The 7994-nt window shown below is 51.5% G+C and overlaps 1 long non-coding RNA gene across 1 annotated transcript; it reads right to left on the bottom strand.

Moving 5' to 3' along the window:
• Positions 1–2890: 2890 nt before the first annotated feature.
• LOC133569962 (uncharacterized) lies at positions 2891–3504 on the bottom strand. The gene is made up of 2 exons (XR_009809997.1): positions 3294–3504; positions 2891–3216 (listed from the first exon to the last, which is right to left on the bottom strand). It is a non-coding gene; the product is annotated as an uncharacterized LOC133569962 (long non-coding RNA).
• Between the last annotated feature and the right edge of the window lie 4490 nt (positions 3505–7994).

Raw genomic sequence — 7994 nt, 5'->3', positions numbered from 1 at the left:
GTTTCACATATTTTTTCTTTGCCCCTTGTTGTACCTTTATCAGTCACTTGGTCATCTATCCATCCATTTTCTACCGCTTATTCCCCTTAGGGGTCGCGGGGCCGCTGGTGCCTATCTCAGCTACCATCGGGCGCAAGTCGGGGTAGACCCTGGACAAGTCACCATCTCATCGCAGGACCAACACAGATAGACAGACAACATTCACACTCACATTCACACACTAGAGCCAATTTAGTGTTGCCGATCAACCTATCCCCAGGTGCATGTCTTTGGAAGTGGGAGGAAGCCGGAATACCCGGAGGGAACCCACGCAGTCACGGGGAGAACATGAAACTCCACACAGAAAGATCCCGAGCCCGGGATTGAACCCTGACTACTCAGGTCCTTCGTATTGTGAGGCAGACGCACTAACCCCTCTTCCTCCGTGAAGCCATGTCTTGGTCATCTAACATGAAAAGGTTTGACAATAATAATGTTTAGCTGTTAACTTAACGATCAATGGTTTTCATGAATCACTGTGAAATTGCTAAGTAACAGGCTAATGTAGGTTAGTGGTTACTTAGGCTCGCGCTAAACACTGCCATCTACACATCACCAGAGCTCCAAGGCATACAACTAGCAAACTGAGCAACCTGACCCTCATCTGGTATCCTAAAAAACACTTTATCAGCAGATAAATATGTTTGAATAAACTCCACAAATTTAACACTTTCACTCCTTTTTGGTTAACTACCATATTTTTCACTCCAGAAATGTGCTGTGTAGGAGTAAGGGATCTCCAAATTAACCCTGAGGTTAGTGCATATGTGCCTCACAATACGAAGGTCCTGGGTTCGATCCCTGGGCATGGAGTCTTTCTGTGTGGAGTTTGCATGTTCTCCCCGTGACTGCGTGGGTTCCCTCCGGGTACTCCGGCTTCCTCCCACCTCCAAAGACATGCACCTGGGGATAGGTTGATTGGCAACACCAAACTGGCCCAAATGTGTGAATGTGAGTGTGAATGAATTCTGTCTATCTGTGTTGGCCCTGTGATGAGGTGGTGACTTGTCCAGGGTGTAACCCACCTACCGCCCGAATGCAGCTGAGATAGGCTCCAGCACCCCCCGCGTGCGTGCCTCCGAAAGGGACAAGCCGTAGATAAATGAATAGAGGGATGGATGAATCACAATTGAAATGTGGATGGTTGATGAGTCGTTTGAGTGCTTGTGGGTTGCTATGTCTCTCCAAGGTCATTCAGGAATTCAGCTGTCTGTGATTTTATGTTGACATCTGTTTGTGATTTCTTAGTTTATTATTATTTAATCGTTGTTTTACTTGTGGGGAGAAAAACGCAGTATTGGATTTTTTGCTGGCCCTGCAATGACGTAGCGACTTGTCCAGGGTGTACCCATACTTGCCAACCTTGAGACCTCCGATTTCGGGAGGTGGGCGAGTGGGGGGCGTGGTCGGGGGTTGGGCGAGGGGCGTTGTTGGGGGCGTTGTTAAGAGGGGAGGAGTATATTTACATCCATCCATCCATCCATTTACAACCGCTTATTCCCTTTGGGGTTGCGGGGGGCGCTGGTGCCTATCTCAGCTACAATCCAGCGGAAGGCGTTGTACATCCTGGACAAATCGCCACCTTATCGCAGTATGTGTAGAAATCTTTATTTATAATTGAATCACTTGTTTATTTTTCAACAAGTTTTTAGTTATTTTTATATCTTTTTTTCCAAATAGTTCAAGAAAGACCACTACAAATGAGCAATATTTTGCACTGTTATACAATTTAATAAACCAGAAACTGATGACATAGTGCTGTATTTTACTACTTTATCTTTTTTTTTTTCAACCAAAAATGCTTTGCTCTGATTAGGGGGTACTTGAATTAAAAAAATGTTCACAGAGAGTACATCTCTGAAAAAAGGTTGAGAACCACTGCTCTAAAAGCCGTAGATGTTATTGTCACAAATGCATGCACAGTAGATGGCAGTATTGTCCTATTTAAGAGTGTCACAACATTGCTGTTTACAGCAGACGAACTGCTTTACGGTAGACGAAAACGTGACTGCTGTTGTTGTGTGTTGTTGTCGCGCTGGAAGTACGTTAATGAGACTAACAATAAAGCCACATAAGAAGCCAAGAACTCGCCCTCGATCATTCTACAGTTATAACGTCATTGGGCAGGCACTCTGTTTATATTGTGGGAAAGCGGACGTGCAAACGGGCTGTCGACATGTCACTCGGGTCCGCATGGAGCTGGAGGGGGCGTGGCCTCCAGCTCTGCCTGAATTTTGGGAGATTTTCGGGAGAAAATTTGTCCCGGGAGGTTTTCGGGAAAGGCGCTGAATTTCGGGAGTCTCCTGGAAAATCCGGAAGGGTTGGCAAGTATGGGTGTACCCCGCCTCCCGCCTGATTGTAGCTGAGATAGGCACCAGCGCCCCTCGCAACCCCAAAGGGAATAAGCGGTACAAAATGGATGGATGGATGGATTTTTGCTAGACAATTCCTGTCATTTAAACGTGTCTGAAAATCAATAAACAATTTTTTAAAAAGTAAAATAATAATAATTGTGTTGTATTAAACTGATCATCGGCTTGCTGTGTGTGGTGGCGGGGCTCTCCCTTAGAGATAGGGTGAGAAGCTCTGCCATCCGGGAGAAGTTCAAAGTAAATCCGCTGCTCCTCCACATCGAGAGGAGCCAGATGAGGTGGTTCTGGCATCTGGTCAGGATGCCTCCCGAGGGAGGTGTTTGGGGCACGTCCGACAGGTAAGAGGCCACGGGGAAGACCCAGGACACGTTGGGAAGACTACGTCTCCCGGCTGGCCTGGGAACGCCTCGGGATTGTTGGGATGTCGCATGGCTGCAGTTGTGTGACCTCAAGTATGCAAAAATCCAGGAGCGCCGAAAGCAGGTAAGATGATTTTAATTTCATCAAAGTAAAAGATATAAACAGAAAGCAGTCTTGCATGGAGATGTTCCCAACATAGGTTTAACTTCGAGCACTGAGGAGTGCTCGAGTGAAACATAAATAGACCTGTTGATTGACCGCAGCTGAGGACCGCTGCCAATCAACGGCGAGTGTGACAAAAACAGTGCTCAGCGGAGTAAACAGGAAGTATGACAAAATAAGAGCACTGAACAGGAAACAAAGTACAAAACACGAAAAACTATCAGAAAGTAAGTGACAGATCGTTACAGGACCTCCCCCTCAAGGAACAGATACCAGATGTTCCCTGGAAAAGAAAAATGGAAAAAAATGTCCACAAAGTAAGGGAGGATGGAAGGAGGATTTGGTGGAAGGTCGCCAAACCTTGTGTCCCCGCAGCCAGCGAGGGAAAGTCAGGTGGCGACGGCGCGTAGAGCGCCGCTGGAACTGGCGGGGCGGGCGGCCACGGAACAGCCACATCATTGGCCGAAAAAGAGACGAGTGCATCCCGCGAGGAGGACGCCCAGGGCACGGCCACATCCGCGGCTGACGTGGAGGCGGGCGCGCTGAAGCAGGCCCGGAGACAGCAGACAAAGCGGCGGGGGCTGCAGCCAAAACAGCTACCTCTGCAGGAGGCGGCTGAGGAGCCGATGTTGGTGCCGGCGTGGAAGCGGCAGACGTCATCAACGGCGTGGAAGCGGCAGACGTCATCGGCGGCGTGGAAGCGGCAGACGTCATCGGCGGCGTGGAAGCGGCAGACGTCATTGGCGGCGTGGAAGCGGCAGACGTCGTCGGCGGCGTGGAAGCGGCAGACGTCGTCGGCGGCGTGGAAGCGGCAGACGTCATCGGCGGCGTGGAAGCGGCAGACGTCATCGGCGGCGTGAAAGCGGCAGACGTCATCGGCGGCGTGAAAGCGGCAGACGTCATCGGCGGCGTGAAAGCGGCAGACGTCATCGGCGGCGTGAAAGCGGCAGATGACGCCGGGCGAGGAGCAGCAAATGCTGGCCGAGGAATAGCGGATGCCGGCGGTGACGAAGCCCGGCGTGGTGCTGCTCTTGGCGGCGTTGGGGCTCGGCGTGGAGCCGGCGTTGGGGCTCGGCGTGGAGCCGGCGTTGGGACTCGGCGTGGAGCCGGCGTTGGGACTCGGCGTGGAGCCGGCGTTGGGGCTTGGCGTGGAGCCGGCGTTGGGGCTCGGCGTGGAGCCGGCGTTGGGGCTCGGCGTGGAGCCGGCGTTGGGGCTCGGCGTGGAGCCGGCGTTGGGGCTAGGCGAAAGCCCGCCAGGGACGTAGATGTCTCCGTGGAAGGAGACGCTGGCGGGGATGACAGCGGTGTGTGCCTGGCTGCACCGCAGTGTATAGTGGGCCCCCCTCCACTAGGTGGCTGCCAGACACCGTTCACACATGCGGGAAAACGTGCCTGCTCGTCGGAGTCCCCCGGTGCGAAAACCAGGGACGGGCGGGAGGGGACCAGGAGGAGGGACGAAGACACGTCCCGTGCCAAGTCCCAGCAGGAGGACAAAAGCGACCTCACTGTGGGCTCCACTGGAGCTCTCGGCGAACCAAAAAAGAGAGCGGGAGCTGGCAAAAAGAGCAGCCGGGGAGCAGCCGCTGGAAGCTGCGTAGGAGCAGGGAGAAGCAGCTCAGCAGACGACGGGAAGGATGGCGGCGGCGGACGTGCCGGTCGGAGAGCCGCAGTCGGCGACGGAGCCGCAGGAGCCGCGAGACGTGAAGGAGGAGGCGGGCGCGCCGGTCGGTGAGCCGTAGCCGGCAGCGTTGCCGAGAGGAAGGATGGCGGCGGAGGACGCGCCGGTCGGAGAGCCGTAGCCGGTAGCGTTGCCGCGGGAGCCGCGAGGCATGCAGGAAGTGGCGGACGCGCCGGTCGGAGAGCCGAAGCCGGTGGCGTTGCCGCGGGGAGAGGGTCCGCGTCTGTAGGCTGGGACCGCACAAACCTGGCCTTCAAGTCCTCCAGGAATTGTGCGGTCCAGAACGTCGGCTGAGGATTGCCGACAGGGATTCTCGCGAGGTCACAATTTTCTGGCTCAAAGTTACTGTTGGGATGTCGCATGGCTGCAGTTGTGTGACCTCAAGTATGCAAAAATCCAGGAGCGCCGAAAGCAGGTAAGATGATTTTAATTTCATCAAAGTAAAAGATATAAACAGAAAGCAGTCTTGCATGGAGATGTTCCCAACATAGGTTTAACTTCGAGCACTGAGGAGTGCTCGAGTGAAACATAAATAGACCTGTTGATTGACCGCAGCTGAGGACCGCTGCCAATCAACGGCGAGTGTGACAAAAACAGTGCTCAGCGGAGTAAACAGGAAGTATGACAAAATAAGAGCACTGAACAGGAAACAAAGTACAAAACACGAAAAACTATCAGAAAGTAAGTGACAGATCGTTACAGGGATTCCCCGGGAAGAGCTGGACGAAGTGGCTGGGGAGAGGAAAATCTGGGCTTCCCTGCTTAGGCTGCTACTCCCGCGACCCGACCTCGGATAAGTGGAAGAAGATGGATGGATGGATGGATGGAAACTGATCATCACGATGCATTATTAGGATAATCCTAAATGAATCAACTAATCTGTACTTTACACTTTAATTCAGGATACCACCTCGACATCCATTGCTTTCGTCCTCTCCAAGGTTCTCATAGTCATCATTGTCACCGACGTCCCACTGGTTGTGAGTTTTCCTTGCCCTTATGTGGGCCCACCGAGGATGTCGTAGTGGTTTGTGTTGTGGTTTGTGCAGCCCTTTGAGACATTAGTGATTTAGGGCTATATAAGTAAACATTGATTGATTGATTGACCTAATAGAACGGGGCTTTGGGCGTCTTAGTATGGGCGTTACAACCTCCGAGGTCTAAGTCAAGGCTCAAGTCGTTCGTTTTGCTCACAGACATTTTATTTTAGCCACGCCTTCTTCACGTTACCAGCCATGCCAAATATAATGCCGTCAGAACTAATAAAATAAGCACACAGACCTTACAATTAGTCTGGCATCCAAGAAAATAAAACATTGATTTCACATACCAATGTTTATTTATATAGCCCTATATCACAAGTGCCGCAAAGGGCTGCACAAACCACGATATCCTCTGTAGGGCCCACATAAGGGCAAGGAAAAACTCACCCCAGTGGGACGTCGACCATGATGACTATGAGAAACCTTGGAGAGGACTACATAATATCAAATTCAAATTACAGGATGTTTTTTATGTAGTTTGCTCATTTTCCTCAACTGGTGCACTAACCTGTTGTGGTTTATTTTGTAGCATAATCTACGAAGATACAAATAATTGCTATTGTGACATCTAGTGCAGTGGTCCCCAACCTTTTTGTAGCTGCGGACCGGTCAACGCTTGATAATTTGTCCCGCAGCCTGGCAGGGTGGGGGAATTTTATTTTGGTTTGTTTTTTTGTTGTTGTTTTTTGTCCCGAAAAAGGGAGTTTTTTGGGGGGTTGGTGCACTCATTGTAAGTGTACCATGTGTTTTTTGTGTTGATTTAATAAAAAAATAAAAAGTCTTCTGCAGCCCGGTACCAATCGAGCTGTGGACACATTTAGAACTGTTTATTTCATTCGAAAATTCTGGCTCATTTTTATACTTAGCAAACTCATCCGGCGGGCCGGTTAAAACCTGTTCGGGGGCCTGGTCCGGCCCACGGGCCGTACGTTTGACACCCCTGGTTTACGCCATTTACGCAAGCGTTTTTCTCCTCCTCCTTTTTGGTCTTGCTTGTTTAACCAGTTGGACTACGCCAAGGCTGCCCTTTGTCACTGATTCTGTTAATAACTTTTATGGACAGAATTTCTAGGCGCAGTCTAGGCGTTGAGGGGTTCCAGTTTGGTGGCCGCGGGATTAGGTCTCTGCTTTTTGTAGATGACGTGGTCCTGATGGCTTCATCTGGCCGGGATCTTCAGCTCTCACTGGATCGGTTCGCAGCCGAGTGTGAAGCGGCCGGAATGAGAATCAGCACCTCCAAGTCCGAGTCCATGGTTCTCTTCCAGAAAAGGGTGGAGAGCCATCTCCGGGTTGGGGAGGAGACCCTGCCCCAAGTGGAGGAGTTCAAGTACCTGGGAGTCTTGTTCACGAGTGGGGGAAGAGTGGTTAGTGAGATCGACAGGCGGATCGGTGTGGCGTCTTCAGTAATGCGGACGTTGTACCGATCCGTTGTGGTGAAGAAGGAGCTGAGCCGGAAGGCAAAGCTCTCAATTTACCGGTCGATCTACGTTCCCATCCTCACCTATGGTCATGAGCTTTGGGTCATGACCGAAAGGATAAGATCACAGGTACAAGCGGCCGAAATGAGTTTCCTCCACCGTGTGGAGGGGCTCTCCCTTAGAGATAAGGTGAGAAGTTCTGCCATCCGGGAGGAGCTCAAAGTAAAGCCGCTGCTCCTCCACATCGAGAGGAGCCAGATGAGGTGGTTCGGGAATCTGGTCAGGATGCCACCCGAACGCCTCCCGAGGGAGTTGTTTAGGGCATGCCCAACCGGTAGGAGGCCACGGGGAAGACCCAGGACACGTTGGGAAGACTATGTCTCCCAGCCGGCCCGGGAACGCCTCGGGATCCCCCGGGAAGAGCTGGACAAAGTGGCTGGGGAGAGGGAAGTCTGGGCTTCCTTGCTTAGGCTGCTACCCCCGCGACCCGACCTCGGATAAGTGGAAGAAGATGGATGGAGGTGTCCAGAATTTGGTGCTTGTACACCCCTGCCTACAACAGCAAGAATTAAAAAACGTCAAATACAAACTTACAATCCAATAAATCTATAGTTACAGTACCAGAAGATGCTTTTCAAAGAAAGTGTACTAAAATTAAAACAACAAGAGATCTTCCAAAAGAGGAGCCACAGTGACGTGTTCTATGCGACGTAACTTAAAGCCGTTCTGTTTAGTTTTGTGCCGACTGCCTTTTCTTCTGCCAGGTCCATTAGCACTTATTTCATTTTCTACGTGACATTTTACACTCGCGGTAGATAAACTCGGCTCACTCCTTTTGTCGGCCTGGTATTTCATTTATTTGGCGCGTGGCGCGGTGCCGCTGCTTCCCATGATGCATTGCGTGCTGGTCTGGCTGCAGTGC

The sequence above is a fragment of the Nerophis ophidion genome, linkage group LG02 (assembly GCF_033978795.1).
Source record: "Nerophis ophidion isolate RoL-2023_Sa linkage group LG02, RoL_Noph_v1.0, whole genome shotgun sequence".
Lineage (NCBI taxonomy): Eukaryota > Metazoa > Chordata > Actinopteri > Syngnathiformes > Syngnathidae > Nerophis > Nerophis ophidion.
Note: the sequence above shows the minus strand (reverse complement) of the source record. Positions and strands in the feature narration are given on the sequence as shown.